The following is a 19,876-nucleotide window of genomic DNA, read 5'->3' as shown; positions in this document are numbered from 1 at the left end:
GACCAAATTGTTCTACAAGGTGACTGGCCATCTACCAAATTTCCAAGAAAGGTGAATGACTGTGGCCCCCATTATTTTCCATGAAAAGTCTGATGTTTGTCTTCCCCCGCCCCCCAAATGTAACACTTCGTCCAGCTTTTCCTGTTTCTTTTCTGAGTTAGTACAGTTTGAAAAGCAAAAGGCCCAATTGTGTTTTGTGCTTGTCAGAGTTCAACTGCTACCATCTGTGGCATGCGGTGAGTCATTCTTCATTGTGGGGAAATGGTGATCACGGCTTTGTTCTCACTGTGCAAGAGAAGAAAACGTTCTTGCAGATTCGTCCTCAAGAGGCCGTTAGTCATTTGAGAACTGCACTAATATGAAGACAGAGCTTTGTTTATTCATATAAAAGTATGATAGACGGATACTGCCATTGGAGTCGAACTGCAGAGGGCAGGGTCTATTAATTAGCTAATGTGGGTAAAGTGCTTGGAAGATGAAAAGCAGCACCGTGGAATCTCTTCGTGTTGTTTGTATAGATTGCTACCTTCTGTGTGTTGTCCAAGTTTGTAAATCATTGTTAGTCATTTGGAACTTTATGGCTTAAAAAGGTTTCTGCTTTCAGGAGTGGTTGGGGGGAGGGGGCTGCTATTCTGTTCTAAATTTGGGGTATTGGTGGCAGGGTCACTAGAGTCCTGGACCCGAGTTCAAATCCCACCCCAGACACTTGTGGGATTCCGAGCAAATCACTTAACTTTTCTGAGTCTCAGCTTCTTCATCTGTAAAATGAGAGAGCTGGACCGAATGATCTTTTCCAGCTGCCAATCTATCATCCTATTTTTAATGATTTAAATGTTAATTACTTAGCAACAATTGTTGCACGTTATTGGTTGCTACCTTTTTTTCCACTTGTACTCATTTGTGTTCCATTCTGCCCATTAGTGTGTAAACATGTTGATTTTTAAGAGAACAAATATTATTGAGATTTAGACAATCCTATAGTTGTTATTATTACCACTAAGAGGCAGGGTGGCTGCTTCTGACACATGTTAGCTAGCCGTGTGACCCTGGGCAAGTCCTTTACCTTCTCTGTGAAACCATCTGTTGTTGAATTGCCCATCTGCATTGATGGGCAGAATTTTCACACTGGAAGCTTTTTACACTGGTGAAATTTCAAGTCTTGTCCAAAAGGAAGTAAAAGCTACTCATATTTATGTAGCACACATTGCAACAAATTCTTTTTCCTTACAACAGCTGTGAAAAGTAGACAAGTGTATCCTCATTTTACAGATGAGAAAACTGAGTCTCAGAGAAATCGCACAAGGCCTACGCAACCACTCCATGTCCAAGCTGACCTCCAATACAGGTCCATGGTACTTTCCTTCCTCTCTTAGTAGATGACAGAGATTGTCTTCCTTTAAGGTTTGCAAAGCACTTTCCTGGGCGGTCCTATTTGATCCGCCTCACTACCCTCTAAGTTAATGATTAGCATGACCATTTTACAGATGAAGAAAAACCAAAGAAGGGACAGGCAGGTCCTCCAGCCCAGGGCCTCTCATTCTCGAGCTCTTCCTGCTAACCCACAAAATAGCTTTCATTTGTGGCGGCTGGTGGAGAAGATGTCAGAAGCATGATCAGGTGTTCATTTTCCACTAATGGAGCACTGGATTTAGAGTTGGAGCTCCTAGGATCGCACCATGGTGCTAACTGTTCACTCTCTGACTTTAGACAAGTCATCAAGCCTTGCCTCAGTTTTCTATTCTGTAAAGGGGGTGGACTAGATCATCTCTAAGGACCTTTTCGGCCCTGAATTTGATTCTAAGATTTTTAGAAACCTTTTATGTACAAAGAATAAGCTAATGCCACCCGATATAGGAGCCCCTAGAAATAGAAAGCTGAGCTTACCATGTGAGCCAGCCCCAGACATTTAAATAACTCAATTGATTTAAAATGCTAACAGCCCTAAATGTTAAATAAACAACCTTTTCCCCCAGTAGGAATAAGCACATAATGAAGGCAGGTTTTTAGCTCATAAACTTAAGGTTCTAAAGTAGAATATTTACCTGAGATACAGTGGAGGAACATTTTTCTTTTATAGGGACCCAGTTTCTGATATTTTCAATATGATTCTCTATGGCTGCTGATCCTGGAACACCAAGCTTTTGAAGAAACTGGTGCCATAATTCTATGACTACAATAGATCCAGTCAAAGTTGTGCTTTAAAAATGTCTGTTGATTCTCTGATATTTCTAATGATGACTGAGACTCTGCAATATTCATAGTTATAAAAAAGATTGACTGCACTGTATTGGCCTTAGGCAAAAGATCACTAATTTTAGGAATATTTTTACCAAAAAAAAAAAAAAAAGGTTGAGAATGTGGATTCTGAACTTGATTGTGTGAGCATCCCCTTCATCAATGCACATTGCAACCCATTCTTAACTTTTCATCCTGTGTAATTTCTATTCATGTGCTTCTGTAAATCATTCATACAGGATCTACCCTGCGCAATGGAGATTTTCCTACTAAGCCTCACAATATTCATGAAAAACAATGCAACATACTCACTGACGATCTGCACTCTCTCACTCTCACTCTCGTTTACCCTTCCTCTTATATATATCTCGGTGGTACCTTTTACACCTTTTCTTATACCCAAATAATCATTGATAATTTACAGCCATTATGCATAGATTCCTTGCAGTTTCTTCAAAAGCTTGGTGTTCCAGGATCAGCAGCCATAGAGAATCACTGAGAAAATGTTGCACTTTGAAAGGTTTTGTGTCTGCAAAGTTTGTGATTATTGAAAAAGCTGTACAGTTTCTCAAATACAATACAACTTGTTCTCATCCTTTTTAATGTGACCCACCTCATTGCCCATTTGCGGTACTTGTCCAAGATACTGTGTGCTGATGGGCAGGTTCAATGGGCTGTCAGTCCACCTATAGCCATAACTAGGCAATATACATTCTTTTTCCACTTGTTTTTTTCTGAGTGGACTACAAACTCTGTCTCATGGATCTCATTAAGGAAAACCCCGTTGTATTCCAGAGCTGACGTGGTCATCACAAACTGAACTTTAACCAGGAGCACCTGGAGAACCTTATCATTAATAGGGAATCCCTTTCCATTTGGATTGTTTGCCCAGCATGGTCCACGATACCGCTAACAATTTAAACTTGTATATTTTCCCTTGTATGATGCATTTGATATCATTGCTCAGGATCATTGAGGAAAGTTCTTTGTTGTTAGTTACAGCTATCAAGAAATCTTCTGTGATCTAACATATGCATGGGAAATCTCTTGTTGTAGGAAAATCTTTAAGGCTATTTTTCACCAGCACATTAAATCTGTTTTAAAAAAAAAATCAAACCGTAAACATAGCACATTCTTATATCTTCTACCTTCAGTCAATTTAATGACTCTAGCTGTGGTCTGCTATTTGAAAAATCATCTTTCAAAGCCTTATTGTTCCCTGCTAAGATTTCAGGAAGGATACCCTTAAAATTCATGTAGATTATTCTCAGAAGAAATTTCTGGAGGTGAGGATGTAAGTCTCTGATGCTTTTTTGGTAATCATACTGTCCATAATCTTTTCTAATCTTTTGAAATCTTCCCCTCTTTGAGATCACTTGGAAATCAATACCCAAGCACCTTGTGTTGCCTATGGCAAATGAAGAAATTGGAGGTCCCGTCTAACTCTAAACCTGTGGTCCATGAGCATTATTTTTCCTTCATGTGTGTCTGGTCAGGCCCAGCTGCTCTTCCCAATTTCATTCTCCTAAGTGCCCTGATTACTTCTTCCTCATTGGGTTAATGCCCCATGATTGTTTCACTGTCGTTGTTGGTGAGAATGGATCACTATGAAAACACTTAACAAATTTGTTCTGAGTGGTGTCAAGAAAAGGTTTTATGTATAGTGCCGTTAATCAAGGAATGATTAATAAATACTGTAGTATTTCAAGGGATCAGTGATGTGTTTATTCTAGTACTTAAACTAGCTCAGGGGGCAGCAGCCCACTCAAATCCTTTCATAAGCGTTCCTGGGAATAGTACTCAGCATATCAGCTTTCCTCTGAGAATGAACATTCCCTGGCTACCAGTGCTCTGCTTGGGCCAGCCATCATTACATGATTGGCCTAGCACCTTGTCTGATCACACACGTCCTGCATGATACCTCTTGGGACATTTTTCATGTGCTAATCATCATGGTGATATGCTTTAGTTTTCTTAGACCATCCATATTTCTCTCTGTTGCCCTTTAGGTCAATCATAGTTTTAGTTCTTTGAAGCTTATGTTGTGACCTAATTTACAGCCGTATGGCACTTCTGGAAGAAAGTGTGTGTGTGTGTGAGAGAGAGAGAGAGAGAGAGAACAAACAGCTGGAAATCATTCATGTTAGTCCATTAATAAAATTATTAATAATTCAGATTTATAAAGCACTTTAAGATTTATAAAATGCTTTCCTCATGATAGCCTATTTCATTATTCCTGTTTTCCAGATGAAGAAAGTGAATGTCACTCAGGGAGGTAAGGTGACTTGTTCAGAGTCATATAGCGACAGGACTAGACCCCAGATCTAGATCCAGGTCTTTTAGATTCTTATTTTATTTGCACTCTCTTTCATTTCATTTTAATCATTATCATCTTACTAGAAATTGGTTTTTCTTTAAATACCTGAATATTTCAAGTATTACTTCAGCCCACTCATACCATAAATGATTTTGAGTTTCTATGGCCAGAAATGTTTATCTTCTTGGGATGAGCCTCTCTTCACTTTGTTGGCTTGGTCCTGCAAGGACACATGCCTGTTTCGTCATTGAACCCATACGGGAAGCCTTTTCGGCTCGTCATTGGACCTATCAGAGCCTCGGCTCTGCCAGCGCAGATCTTCTAGTATCCGGGGTGTCCCCACACCCTAGGGAGTCCGGGCCTCCTTTTCTCATGCCACCTCCTTCTCATCTGGAGAACCAGGGCAAGCGAAGCCTTCTCTGACAGCCCTTGGGAAAGCTCTGCAGAGATGTCGACAGGCAGAAGCTTTTGTGTGGAAAATTGTTCCATGTAGACTTTGTTTTACAAAATACATGCGTTGGTTTAAGAGTGACGATTTCTCATTGATCTTACTGAAAGATCCAGAGCAGGAGTGGGCCTCCTTCTGCAGCCTCCTTGTATAGAGGAGGAAGCGAGTCAGAGCACCTGCTCACCATCTTCTCACGCCTTCAGAATCCAATTCAGCAAACCTTTCTTAAGCAGTTACAAAGGGCGAGGTCTTCACTAAGCCCTTGAGAAGGCAAACTGCATAAAAGAGGAAATAGTCCACCAGTCCTTGTCTTCAGTGCCTCCTGTGTGCCAGGCACCATACTAGGCACTGGGGTTACGAACGAAGCAAGCCATGGTCTGATGGAGGAGTGGACAAGAGTGTGGACAGATATATACATCTCCGTGTGTGTACACACTGATGCTTTTTGCATGTGTGTGTGTGTGTGTGTGTGTGTACACGTACACGTACACACACAGCATCAGCATAAAGCGAGCAAAAACAAGGTATTTGGGAGGGAGGCCAGCAGTGGGGGCTGGGGGCAGTGTCCAGGGAGACTCATGCAGAAGATGGTCACCTGAGCCTGCATCTAATACGCAAAAAGTTTCCAGGTAAAGGACAGGTCAAGTCCAGGCAAAGTAGTCTGTAAAGTATAGGGAAGCAGAGAGGCCTTTGAGCTGGGGGGACCCAGAAAGTCTTCACAGAAGACTTTGCACCCGCACCTAAAAATGAGAAGAATTTCTTCAGGCTGAGATAAAAGGGGGGACACAGGCATTATGAGCCCATTCTGCAGGTGTGGAAAACCTGAAGTTCAGGGACGTTGTTGCTTGTTCAAGGTTGCACAGGCAGCAATATGTAAAGAATCTCTTGACTCTAATCCCAGAGCTCTTTTCCCCAGATCACACATTTGTAACATTTTTATTAATGCTGTTTATTTGATGCTAATATGTTGCTTGTGAAGTAAGGAATCTTTCATTTCTCCAGATAATCGGGCTTGAACTCAACCCAAATCAGCCTTGATCCGAAGGCCTTCCCATCTGTTAACTCACTGGATCGTCCCTCCGAGGGTAAGGAGATAAGCCAAGGACAGAGAGTACACCTCGAGTCGGGGCTCGAATCAGGAGCTTTGGCAGGCCCAAACAGACACAGAGGAGCAGAGAAACAGGAGGTGGTGGAGACTGTCTTCACTCTCCAGTTATCGATTCCAGCTGATTATCAGAGTTCTCAGGGAGTCCTTGCAAGCAGAGTTTGAGCTTTTAAAGAAAAATACACGTTCGCTTAAAAAGAGGGCTGGCCGAGCTTGTCTCTGCTTCAGAGATCGGTTCGGTTGGTTCTGTTTTTATAGGGCTAGACGTCAGAGGGCGTGGCCTAAAATTGGCTTTGTTCCTTCCTGCCTCTGCGACCACGGGCAGATCCCTTCCCCACTTTGCGTCTCTGCTTCCTCATCTGTAAAACAGAAGGATTTGACTAGATAACCATGATCCAATGAATCATTTCAAAATACATTTCTTGACTTCACTTTGTATCGATGTAATTGTCACTATTGCCATTTTAGAGACCTGTCTACAGCCTCTGCTGCTTTTGGGGGGTCCGTGGAGGATTAAAAGGGAGAAATTTTTATGTTTAGTAATTCAGGAAGCACAGAATATCTTAGCTGGAAAGGACCTTAGATCATCAAGGCCAGCATCCTCACCCCCACCCCCCAGTTTAGATGAGGAAGCTGGTTCACAAACATTGAAACTTGTCTGTGGCAGTCAGGACTTGAACTCAGCCTCCAGTGCTGTTGTGCCATTGCTCCTTGATTTCCAGACATCATCAGAGTAGTTCTGCCAAGATAGATGCTCTGATATCTTTTTCTTTTTAGTTTTTTTATTAATTTATTTTGATTTATCAACAATCACTTCCATAAGCTTTTGAGTTTTAAATATTTCTCCCCCCTCCTTCCCCCCGCCAAGATAGTGCACAATCTGATATAGAGATGCTCCTATTTCTACCTATTTTTTCTTATATTTTATGTACTCCAAGGTAGTCCATTATATCGTCCACTACTAAAATCCTCCCTCCTGGGCATCTTTTTGCCTAGGTGGTGACCTTGGTTTCTTTAAGGTGATGCCAGGGAAGCACTAGCCCTGGCAGGTCCTTTCCAGGCTGGAAAGATGTCAAGTGGTTGGATCTGGGAGCAGGCACTGGACCACTTGTCCAAGGACCAGCCAGCTTGAGCCAGTGGAGGGAGGCTCCTTGCCAGCCGGAAGGTTGGCCACAAACTTGGAGGACAGTGTACCAGTAGCAGGGGGTCCCAGGTCTGCCCACATCCAGGCCCCTTGTACAGCAAGTGACTGGACTTCGTTTCTTTCTCTTGGCAGGAGGAGGGGACATGTGTGATTGCCTTGATAGGCACACATGGCTTGAAAGGAAATCAGCCCCTCTCTCTGGTTCTTTAGTAAAAGCGTTCTTTCTAGGGCATGAGGTAGCTTTCACACTCCAATGGAAATGACAGTGAGAAGGACCCAGGCTTGTGTGCTAGAGGACCTAGCTTGAAATCTCAGCTTCTGTGACTGTGGCAATCCCCTTGCCTTCTGGGCCCTGGTTTCCTTCGCTGTCAGAGTGAAAGGGCACTTCCAGTGCTCAGGTAAGGGGCTCGTGTTCTGATATAGACAGCAGGCCCTGTCTTCAAACCAGAGGGTCTTGTGTTGGGGGACGTTTGGTGTCACATTTTAATTTTTAACATTAGGACAACTCACCTTCAGGAGGTGGAGCCTTGTTGGCTTCCTTCTTCGGAGCTGTGGCTGCTCCTTTCTGCTCACTCCTAGTCTTCTGGCTTCTAGCAAAATTGGCAGAGGACAGGATCTTCCAGCTAACAAACCTGTCTGGAGACACACGGGCAGCCTCCCCTCGACTGCAAGGGATTTACCTGGATCCACATCGGCGGAGGACCGTGCCAAGAAGAAGTTGTTGTTTCCTCTTCGGCCACAGAAGTAAAAGTAAATAGTTAAGAGAACTAACAATTGGACAGTGGTAGGTAAACTGAATGAAAGGTGCCATGCAGTTCCATCTTAATACAGTCTTTGATGTGGGCAAGGCCTCCGAGTCTGCCCCCGGACGTGTTTCAGGGGCTGAAATTTGTATCAGGTTATACTGTATCTGGTTCTGGAGGAGCTGAGCATTGTTTCTTCTTGATAGGCTGCGGCTGAATGGAAGGGGCTCCGGACTTATGCTCAGTTCAGTGCTAGGTTCAGTGATGACCCTGAATAAGTCACTTCTCCCCCGAGAATTCATCCACGGTCACACAGCAAGGAGGTGGCGGAGCAGGGCATCCATCTTGGGCTCCCCGCTCCTAATCCAGTGCTCTTTTCTATAGCTTGAACTCAGAACTGGTACCACCTGTGTTTGTTGGCTATACACGGCTGTCTTCTCTTGTAGACCTATACTCATCCTTCTCTTATGTTTGTTTTTTAGTCAAGCTTGGTAGTTAACTTAGAATCATATTTCTTAAAATCCATCTCAACTTTAACATTAATGTGTTAGCATTAATATTACTTGTTTAATAATTAGAGTCCTGGCTTTTTTGGTTTTGGGTTTTTTTTTTATTTGTTTGTTTGTTTTGGCTAGGCAATGGGGTTAAGTGACTTGCCCAGGGTCACACAGCTAGTAAGTGTTATGTGTCTGAGGCCAGATCTGAACTCAGGGCCTCCTGCATCCAGGGCCAGTACTCAATCCACTGCGCCCCCTAGCTGCCCCTGAGTCCTGACTTTTTAATAGTTTTTTCACAAGGCCTGGGAATATCCACATAGATTTAAAACTATTAAAACCCTTGTTATCCTTTTATTTATTTAGATTTTTCTTCTTTGGCTAAGATGAGATTTACAGAAGTGGGTCTGTTGAATTTGTTAGTATTAATCCTATTAAGCAAAGCAGGAATCTTCTTCTCTAACTTTTTTTGACTTTATGACTCTTAGTTGGGAATCCTAGTGGGTCTCATCTCCTTGAGACATCTCTTCTATTCATGTTTGAACACCAGGAGGTTGTGATATGGACCTGTTATACTCTCCACTAGTACAGTCTCTTATTTAAATAAAACACAAAACTAAATAAATAATATAATGAAATAATAAATAATATAATGAAAACAATCAGAGAATCATTTCTTGTATAATAAATTCTTTATCAAATTATGAAAATGTACAAGTTATTTTGGATTCTTAGTAATGTCAAAACCAATTAAGACCTTAGTAAATAATGAATAAGCTCCTACCCTCTGGTTCTGGAAAGAGCCAAGGAAGCATAAAAAAAAAAAAGGAAAAAGGTTCATCTTTGGCTAAATCTGTGAATTATATTCTTTTAGCCCTGTATTTCTCACTAGAATTATGAGATTTCACTGCTTAAGGGGACCTGAAATATCATTTATTCCAACCCCCTCTTTTTATAGATGGAAAGACTGAGATATAGAACAGAGGAGTCATTTAACCAATGTCATCCAGTGAGCTTTGAGCCCATCCATCCCGGACAGCCTTCCCATATTACAAATAACATGTTTTAGAATGCTTTGGGGCAGCTAGGTAACACTGAATAGAGCTCTGCATTTGGAGTCCAGAAGCCCTGAGTTCAGATTCCATCTTAGGCACCTACTAGCTGTGTGACCCTGGACAAGTCACTTAACCTCTGTTTGCCTCAGTTTCTTCAACTATAAAATTGGAATGCTGTTAGCACCTACCTACAGCATTGATGTGAGGATCAGATGAGATCCTATTTGTAAAGTGCCTATCACAGGATCTGACGTGCTGTAGGTGCTTAATAAATGCTTATTCTATTCCCCTTGTGTTATCTGCTCGAGGTCATATGGCTAGTCCATGTCAGAGTTAGGATTAGAACCCAGGCCCTGTGACTCTGAATCAAATGCCCCCCCCACTCCCTTCCAAGGCTTCATTCCCATGGTTTGTGTGCTCACCTGCCAAAGATCATTTGGAAGTTCTCTTTGAATTTCATAGTAGAGAAAAATAATTCTGCCAGGGTAACTTGTAAATGTGGTTGCTAATTTCCTCAGGGTGATTTAGCTCTCTACCTAAATGTCTCTTTCCCTTCTGTGACCTCCCGGCTTAATCAGAAGGATCAAAGTTAAACCAGGAAGCGTGAACGATGCCTCTGTGGCTGAGCGTCTCCCCTGGTCATTCCACAGTGCTTTAAGATCACAAGGCTCATTTCCTCTGATCACTGTCTGATAGGTAGTGTCATTATCCCCATTTCATAGATGAAATAGCTGAGACTCAGAAATGGACTGGCTTCGAGGCCGGGATCAGTTTCAGCGTTCTTTCCTTCTCTCATGCAGAGTGTTTCTCATCCATAGAGACAAAGGAAGACTCCCAGCCACCCCCCCGCCCATGCCCATGCTTTTTTTGCTCTTACCTACATCTCTGCCCTGCCTCCATGTTGGAGGATCTGTAGACTGGGGCTGTGTACAGGAGTGCCCTGTCCAGTTCCCCATGCCCTCCCCAGACCAGAGAAATGAGCTTCTCGGTAACTGTAGGAATTATTGTCTACTGTGGGAACGTATGTAGAATCAGAATGATCCCACAGTGACTCATCAGAACTCAAAAACAGGAGTAGAGCGAGAATTAGAAACAAGCCCGGCATGAGTAATCCATTCTCTTTAGATTTTATGATACAGAAGCAAGTTGAGATTTGGTCACTGAAGAAGATTTTGGTGAGGGCAGTTGCTCATAGATTGCCTGTCAAAACCATTCAACTTCATTAGCTGGAAATGCCCGGAATTTGAGTTGTTCAGAAGGGGGTCATGGGGAGGGGGCAGCCAGAGAGGAGAGGGGAGGAAGAGGAGGAGAAAGATGCTGCCAGAATTCCCAAAGCCTTTCTTTCCCTTGCACCCTTTGAGAGGTGACCTTGACAGGCCTCTAAGGCTGTCAGGTACTGGTTTGGGAGAAGACTCAGGCTAAATCATGGAGCCGCGTTGCTTGGAGAGAGGGAGGGGAAAAAGAAAGCTGCTTAGCACAAAGCGTAAGATGATCTGGAGAGAAACAAACAAGTGACGCTGCTTCTGCTGCAAATAATTGCAAGAGACACTTATGAATATTGCCCAGTAAATCTGCACCTTCCACAAGCATTCATTTCAGGGGAGGATTCCACAGGATGGAGCATTGACAACACATGTCTAATAGGTGCATTCATTTTAATATGCTCATTCATTGAACAGGCCTGATTAATTAGTACATGTCACCATCTGGTACTTAGTGAGACTATTCATTTTTAAAATGTTGAAATTGCAGGGAATGGTGAACACCAATTAAATTCCTTTTAACTGGATTATGTTGGTATAAAGCATACATGTAGGAGGGCTTCATTGGAATTCAGCGTGCATCTAAAGGTACACACACCAGCCTGAAATCAATTAGAACAAAAGAAGTCAGGGAGAGAGAGAGAATATGCATGAATAAATATCTCTCTTCCTCTTCTTTCTGTGTTTCTCTGCATGTGTATATATCTCTCTTTTCCTTTGTATCCATTTCTCTTTGTCTCCCTATGTGTACCTTTCTCTGCCTTTCTGTCATTGTTTCTCTGTTCACCTTCATCACCCTAGTCTTTACCCTCTCCTTTTTTCTTTCCTCCCTTTTTCTGTCCCTTTCCGTCGTCCATGTTGCTTTTACCCTTTTCTCTCTCCCTGGTCTCTCTGTCCCATTCTCTTCTGTCTCTTCCCCTGACCTCAGCCACACTCCCTTATTCTTTATAGAAGAGTGTGTTACAGTGGACTGTGGTTTGGTGAAACCTCAGCTACCCAGAGCCCTAGGGAAAGAAGTTCTTCTAAATGTATACATACATGCATGCTTACATATATACATATATACATGCATATATCATGAGGCTTATCCTTTTACTTAATAAAACTTTCTTTTCATTTTTTTAATCACCTATGTCTACTGTTTCCCCCCACACACTTCCTCTGGGCTGTAAATAAAATTTTAAAAAGAAAAACAAGTTTGGAAGGAGAGGTGGCTTGAGCCATGGGAAGGAGCCTTCCCCCTTCCTCCCCACCCTGTGTCCTCCCTATAGTTATTAGCAATAAAAGGTCTTAGAAAACCTCCAGAGCTGAGTGCTCTCTTCAGGGCCAGAGGCAGAGCAGTCTCTATAAGGCTAGACTCCATTCCCCAGCAGACTGAAAAAGAGAGTGTCTCTTGTCAGCTGCAGTAGCCAGGAAAGTGGGTAGGCTAGCCCCTGAGGACTTTAGGAAAAATAAGGATGCTGAGGCATCAGCCCCGAATCCAGGAATATCCTGGAGGAAACTGGCTTCCAGAGTGCCTGGCTTTGGCCGGTAGCCCCTTGCCCCAGACCACAAGAACCACGGCCAGTGGCTCAAAGGGGAGAGACTCTCCCGCCCCCGCCTGCCTCGTGGTTGGGGGCAGGAGGCCACAGTTCCACCACAACAGCAGCAGACGTGTTTCTGGCATCCCAGGACAGGATACTGAACACATTTTCCCGTAGAACCATTGCTGTGAAGGGGGATTAGGTTCCATTGTACTAACCACCAAGTATAATGTTTTTCAAGCGAAAAAGGCATTCTAGTTTGAAAGCAAATGACTTCCCAAAAAAGCTTTTGGAGCACAATTTTCCTCAGTTCGCTTAAAGCTTTTCATGTTGACTTGGGGTTATCATTGAGAACATCAGTGGGGGGGGGGGTGCTGCTATGTGGTACAGTGGGTAGAACACCAGCCCTGGAGTCAGGAGGACCTCAGTTCCAATGTGGCCTCAGACATATAACACTCACTAGCTGTGTGACTCTGGGCAAGTCACTTAACCCCAAATGCCTCACCAAAAAACAAAAACCATCAGTATCACTGGGCTATAGGTAGTGATGTCATAAGATTATAGATTAAAGCTGCAAGAGATCTTCAAGGTCATCTCATCCAAATCCCCTCATTTGACAGAAGAAGAGACTGAGATCCATCGAGGTTGAGACTTATTCAGGGTCATGCTGGCAGGACCAGAATTCGAACCCAGGTCCTCTGGCTCCAAATCCTACAGCTTTCAAAAGTACCAGGCCCATGGAAATTACCAGACACTTTGGCCTTTACCAAATAGCTCCAGAATCTTGGGTTTTTAAAGTTTCTTTCTCTTCTTTTTATGACGGTGTGCCAGCCTGCAGCAGCCCTTCTTCCTAGTTCTCTTTAAAGTCTCTTCTCAGCCTTGGGCAGGATTAATCAAGTTAATAAGAATTTTTCTTAAAAAACCCAAGCCCCTAAAGACATGAGTAGTTCTGATAATTAGGTGCCTAAGTTTTATTGTGACACCCAGACTGGCTTTTGTGGAACCTCTCAGGCTGCCTTCCTGGCTCGGGCCAGTGCTTAGCCTAGGTGGACAGAAGGTGAGGTGTGCGATTCTGTGCATGTGGCAGGGGGTGGGGGGCAGGGACAGAAGCAATGTTTGAAGTGAGGAAGCAACTTGAGCCCCACCTTGCATTTTCCAGTCACTCTATTAGTGGTAGGGACAGCATTCTAAGCTTCTAGTGAGGCCTACCTGCGTGTCTCATCCGTGCTTCCAAGTGCAAAAATGGAAGATGCTACCTGACAACCGCTTTTTTGGCAGCTGGAAGGGCCTGTTTGTTGACTGTAGAATTTGTTTGTTGACAATAAGAAGAGCACCAGATTTTCTATTTGGAAGAGCTTAAAGATCATGTAATCTCATCCCATTATATTTGGAGGAGGAAACTGAGGTTCAGAGAATTCAAATGACTTGATCAAACTCAGTGCAGCAACTAAATAGCAGAACCAAGATCCAAGGTTTTCCTCTTCCCAAATGAGTACTCAGATTTGGTAAGAAAACTTGACTTGACAAAGATATATTTCAAGCAGTAACCATTTGTTTACCCCCTAATATTAAAGCTGGTGGCCTAGTGGAAGGCTCTGCCTCATACACAGAGATCATGTACATGTTTTGTATGACAGTTGAGTATGTTAGAGGCAGTGAAATCCCTAAGGAAAGCTCTTGCCAACTTGGAGGTCAGGAAAGGCTTTATCATGAAGAAGGCAGCATTTAGGTGAACCTTGAAATGATAATAGCATTTAAGTAGATGAACTAAGGCAGATAGCATTCCACATGGAGAGAACAAAATGGCACCAACCAAACCATGGTTGGTCATGGCAGCCAAAAAGCACATGGTGGGTTGGGAGCCTAAGAGGAGTCCAATTTAAAGAGAGCATAAACTGATATGAAACAGTGAAAGAGAGTCCCTAATGGACCAGAGGGAAGAGAGCACCAAGTGCTGTTGGCCCTAAACAGGCTGGGTAGAAGGGTCTGAATTGAAGTCATTTAACAACAAGGAGCCACTGAAGATTTTTGAGCAGCTGAGTGACAGGACTAAATCCGTGCCTAGTATCTCATGGGCCATTTGTTTTTGTCACTTGATGGAAGTCATTATGCCAGCATGTGCCCTCAGCATTAAGGAAGCTGAACAGTAGGTATGTTCTCACAGGAATACTATCACTTCAGGAGAGGAAGATTTAAATGGCTCTTGGTAAGAACATAATATGCTTATTCCATTGTTTCCATTAACCTCCATGAACCCTTAAGAGTTGGCTGCCAGAGTCATGCCCGCTGTGGCTCAGAGGGGGCATTTGAACCAGCCCCTCAGCCCACTGTGAGCATCACATTCTTCTCATCACTTCACACAAACCTTTCTGTTTCCCTTCAGTGCCTTTATTTGTGTTTTGTGGTTCAATCATATCTGACTCTTCATGACCTCTTAGACCCCTTGGAAGCACTCCAGGCCCTTCTGTCTTCCACTATCTCCAGAAGTCTGTCCAAGCCCACGTTCACTGCTTCCATGACACTATCTATCCATCTCATCCTCTGCTGTCCCCTTCTCCTTTTGCCTTCAGTCTTTCCCAACATCAGGATCTTTTCTGTTGAGTCCCATCTTCTCATTATGTGGTCAAAGTATTTAAGCTTCAGCTTCAGTATTTGACCTTCCGGTGAATAGTCTGAATTAATATCTCTAACTATTGACTGATTTGATCTCCTTGTTGTCCAAAGGATCTCAGAAGTCTTCTCCAGCACCACAATTCAAAAGCATCAAGTCTGTAGCACTCAGCTTTCCTTACAGCCCAACTCTCACAGTCATACGTTGCTACTGGAAAAGCCATAGCTTTGACTGTACAGACCTTTGTTGGCGTAGTGATATCTGCTTTCTAGTATGCTGTCCAGATCTGCCATAGCATTCCTCCTAAGGAGCAAGAGTCTTTTACTTTCATGGCTCCAGTCGCCATCTGCAGTGATCTTTGAGCCCAAGAATATAAAATCTGACACTGCTTCCATTTCTTCTTCCTCTGTTTGCTGGGAAGTGATGGAACTAGTTGCCAAGATCTTAGGGTGTTGTTTTTTTTTTATGTTATACTTCAAGCCGTCTTTTACACTCTCCTCTTTCATCCTCATCAAGAGGCTTCTTAATTCCTCTTCACTTTCTGTCATCAGAGTGGTATCATCTCTGCATAGCTGAGATTGTTGATATTTCTCCCGACAGCCTTAATTTCAGTTTTGGATTTATCCAGCATGGCATTTTGCATCATGTGTTCTGCATATAAGTTAAATAAATAAGGTGACAGCATACAGCATTGGACTCCTTTTCTGATCTTAAACCAATCAGTTATTCCATGTTTGGCTCTAACTGTTGCTTCTTGGCCTGCATGTAGGTTCCTCATGAGACGTGAGACAAGTAAGATGATCTGGTACTCCTGTCTCTTTGAGGACTTGTTACATTTTGTTGTGATTCACACAAAGGCTTTAGTGTAGTCAATGAAGCAGAAGTACATGTTTTTCTGGAACTCCCTTGCTTTCTCCATAATGTCCAGTGAGTATTGGCAATTTGGTCTCTAGTTTCTCTGCCTCTTTAAAAAACCAGCCTGCTTTTCTGGTAATTCTTGGTTCACATATTGCTAAAGCTTAGCTTTCAGAATCTTAAGCATAACCTTGCTGGCATGTGAAGTGAGCACAGTTGTTCAGTAGTCTGAACATTCCCTGGCGTTATCCTTCTTTGGGATTAGGACATAAATTGATCTTTTCCAATCCAGTGGCCACTGTTGAGTTTTCCAAATTTGCTGGAATACTGAGTTTGCAGCATCATCTTTTAGGTTTTTAAATGGCTCAGCTGGAATTACATAACCTCCACTAACCTTATTGTTACTGATGCTTCCTAAGACCCACTTGACTTCATTCTCTAGGATTTCTGGCTGTAGGTCAATAACCACATTATCATGGTTATCTGAGAAGTTAAGGTCTTTCTTATATAGTTTTTTGTGTATTCTTCCCGCTTCTTCTTAACTTCTGTTAAATCCCTACCATTTTTGCCTTTTGTTATGTTCATTTTTGCATGAAATGTTCCCTTGATATCTCTAATCTTCTTGAAGAGATCTCATGTCTTTCCCATTCTTTTGTTTTCTTCTGTTTCTTTGCATTACTAATTTAAGAAGAACTTCTTATCTCTCCTTGCTATTCTCTGGAATTCTGCATTCAGCAAGATATATTTTTCTTTTCTCCTTTGCCTTTTGCTTTCCTTCTTTCTTCAGCTATTTGTAGCCTTTATTTAGTTGCAGTTAAAATGGGTGGGTAAAGATGATTAGAGACTTTTCTTTGCCTTTTTCTCTCCTTCAATTAACTTCTTCATTTAATGGTTCTTTTTCTCCCTTTTCTACTCAAATATTGTATATTTTATTCATGTTTCTTCCACCATGCCATTTAGAGGCAGGAGTTGCAGTCAAGTATATTAATATACATATTCATACATTTCTATTGAAAGGTGAACCATGTAGTGGATAGTCTGAAATATTGGCAAGTCAAGTCAGTAAGCATTTATTAAGCATCTACTGTGTGCTAGGCAATGTTCTAAGCACCAGATTAAAAAAAAAAATCAAAACAGTCCCTATCCTCAAGGAGCTCACAGTCTAATGGGAGAGATAACATGCAAATAACCACGTACAAATAAGATATATAAATGGTAAATTGCAGATAATCATAGATGGAAAGCACTAGCATTATGGGAGAGTAGGACAGACTTCTTGTAGAAGTGGAGATTTTATCTGGGACTTGAAGGAAGCCAGGGAAGCACAAAACAAGAATAAGGATGGAGAGAATTCCAGGCACGGGAGACAGCCAGGGGAAATGGCCATGGTCAGGAGATGGGATGTCTGGTACAAGAAGCATCAAGGAGGCCACTGTCACTGGAATGCAGGACCAGGAAGGTGGGAAGGAGACAGGCTATGAAAGGCTTTAAACAACAATAGAGAATTTTGTATTTCATCTTGGAGGTCAGAGAGAGAGAGAGAGCCCCTGGAGTTTATTGACAGGAGTGTTGCCATAGTCAGACCTGTACTTTAGGAAGATCAGTTTGCAGCCAAGTGAAGGATGGTCTGGAGTGGAGAGAAACTTGAGACAGGGAGACCAGCTCAAAGACTTACAGAGCCTGTGCCAGGGGGTGGTAGTGGAGAGAAGGAGCATGTATGATGTTTGTCCTTCCTTTCCAAAGAGGACCAATGATATCCCAGATGAACTGGATTTCAGTGAGGCAGAGATGTGCAAAGTCATCAGCCTCACTCTCTCTTCCTGAGTCATTGAAGTCTAGTGGCGAGACAAAAGTCAAGATGGCTGGCAGTGGCTCCGGATGTAATAGATGATCTTGGTATCTTTGGTTTCTAACCAAGCTCTCAACGTTCCACCGCATCTGCTTCAGCCACCTTCATGGCCGTTGGAACAAATTGTTCTGATCCAGAACCCGTTCCGCCTGGGGAAGTCTTCATATGCTTGGGGTGGACATCCCCCTAACTCACCGACATGTTTGAAGCCTGTAGGCTACCTTCAACCTGGTTTAGCCTGCCCACCAATTCACTTTTGCTGGGGTGTGGCCGCTGCACATGCTGTAGCTTCTTAGAGCCACAGGTGAGAGCTGAGTGCCAGGTGGACACCAAAGGTGGACGAGCATGCTAGTCCTCCCTGAACACCCTATGTATCCTACATATAACCCCAAGGGCATAGGAGAGATATTACAAAGGTACAGTTGACAGGATATAGCAATAGACCGGATGTGAGGACTGAATGAAAGGGAGTTGAGAACAACCTTGAAATTGTCTACTGTGCAGCTGGAGTGGTGAAACTGGATGTCAGCCAAGAGGGTAGAGCTGGGCAAGAAGATCGGAGAATCATCAGCATAGAGATGATCGGTAAGTCCGTGGTGAACAATCACCAAGCGAAATATTACAGAGAGGAAGAGGACCCAGGACTGAGATTGTGGGACACCCAGTGTCAGTGCACACGACCTGGAAAAAGAGCCAAAAGAGGAGACTAAACAGGAGTGGTCAGACAGGTGGGAGGAGAACCAGGGTGGAGTAGGGATGGAAACCTAGAGAGAAGAGAGGATCAAAGAGAAAGGGATAGTTAATCATGGCAAGGGCTACAAAGAGGCCAAGAAGGATACGGATTTAGAAAAAGGCATTCGATCTGGCAACTGAAGAGAACCAATAACTTTGGAAAGAGCAGTTTTACTCGAGGTTGAAAGACTGCAGAGAACTAATAAGAAAGTAATCAGAAAGGAAAGGAGGTGGGGCACCATTGTAGATGGCCTTCTCTAGGAGGAGAGATGTAGGATAGAGCTAGCTGAGACAGAGGGATCAGTGGAGGAGTTTTTTAAGGAATTGGATTGGAATTTTCACTGGTATATGGTGGTATGAAAAGGCAGCCATGGAATAGTAGGTAGCTTGCCTCAGAGTCAGAAAGATGTGGGTTCAAACCCCACCTTTGACCCATTCTGGCTGTGTGATTGGTTAAGCCCCTTAACCTCTCAACGTACTTGGCAACTCTGTAAGATTATCTATTGCTGAGCAAGTGCTCGATTTGCACCTAGGGGAGTGCCTGGCCATTTCTCTACACAGATGAAATCATAGACCTGGTTCTCACCCCTGCATCTCCCTTCCCCCCAAATAGGAGTTTAACTGAAGTGCTAGTAATTCATACTAGAGTGTGAAAATCCACTTGGTGGAGGACAGTTTTCCAAGGCAGTGGACTGTTTCTCACTCTGTCCTCCACAGAACCTTCCCAGCTTCTTCTTGTGAGCTGAGAAAACACAGCTTAGTCCCTCAGACTGGAACAAAGCAACCTTCTCAGTCTGCTGTGTGTTTTTTTCTACAACAAACCTGTTCATTCTGATTGTATTCGGTATTCCTTTGCACCCTGACTAGACTGAATTGCTTGGATTTATACAGAGATACCTGCTACCTAAATTAATCACCAACACTGAGATGGGAAAGGAGGCTGAGCCGCAGCAGTGTTCAGCTGACTTAAAATTGGACGGTGCTGCAAGCCTCCCTTAGGGCGTTCCCAGTCACTTCCCAAGGCTGACTCGTAATACTGGGGCCACCTGAGTGTAACTCAGTTCAAGTCGATGAACGTGTGCTAGGTGCCTGTTGGAAGCATGGACACTGCCTCTCTTGGACATTTCACAAATTCGCTTAATCCCCCAATTAGTTCCTAATTAGGAAAGTTTCACCGTATTTGCTTTTCATGCTTTTACTGAGTTAGGGAGATACGTAAACTCTTGGTGAGCCACGGGGAGAATTAAAAACAAGGGAAATAGTAGTGTTAACAAATGACTTTCTGGCCCACTCTTTTTCATCAGCTTGATTGAAAACATCACATCGGCAGATAACAGGGTCTGCTTTCTTACTCCTTTTTTCTTTCCCCCTTGTCTTCTCTTCTCTTCCCTTTTTCCCCTGTCATCCAAATGGGTAGAGTAGGGAGAGGGTGAAGCAGCAAGAATCGTTTCTTCTCTTCCCTAAGTCAACTTTGACCCCTTTTTGGTCCCTTCCTGTTTTCAT

The 19,876-nt window shown here is 43.1% G+C and overlaps 1 protein-coding gene across 5 annotated transcripts in view; it reads left to right on the top strand.

Annotated features, from left to right (window-relative positions):
* Positions 1-19,876, top strand: part of PEAK1 (pseudopodium enriched atypical kinase 1) — a 278,957-nt gene that overhangs the window by 191,710 nt on the left and 67,371 nt on the right. The window contains exons 5-6 of one of the 5 annotated variants that reach the window (XM_027840538.1): positions 6,003-6,085; positions 7,766-7,999. The exons of 3 other annotated variants lie outside the window; for them this stretch is intronic. The gene's annotated coding sequence lies outside the window, so the exon portion shown is untranslated. The remainder of the gene's footprint in view (positions 1-6,002; positions 6,086-7,765; positions 8,000-19,876) is intronic. One more of the 5 variants, XM_027840537.1, reaches the window with a different exon arrangement.

Source organism: Vombatus ursinus, unplaced genomic scaffold (genome assembly GCF_900497805.2).
Source record: "Vombatus ursinus unplaced genomic scaffold, bare-nosed wombat genome assembly UNPS02014847.1, whole genome shotgun sequence".
In the NCBI taxonomy this organism is placed as follows: Eukaryota; Metazoa; Chordata; class Mammalia; order Diprotodontia; family Vombatidae; genus Vombatus; species Vombatus ursinus.
Note: the sequence above shows the minus strand (reverse complement) of the source record. Positions and strands in the feature narration are given on the sequence as shown.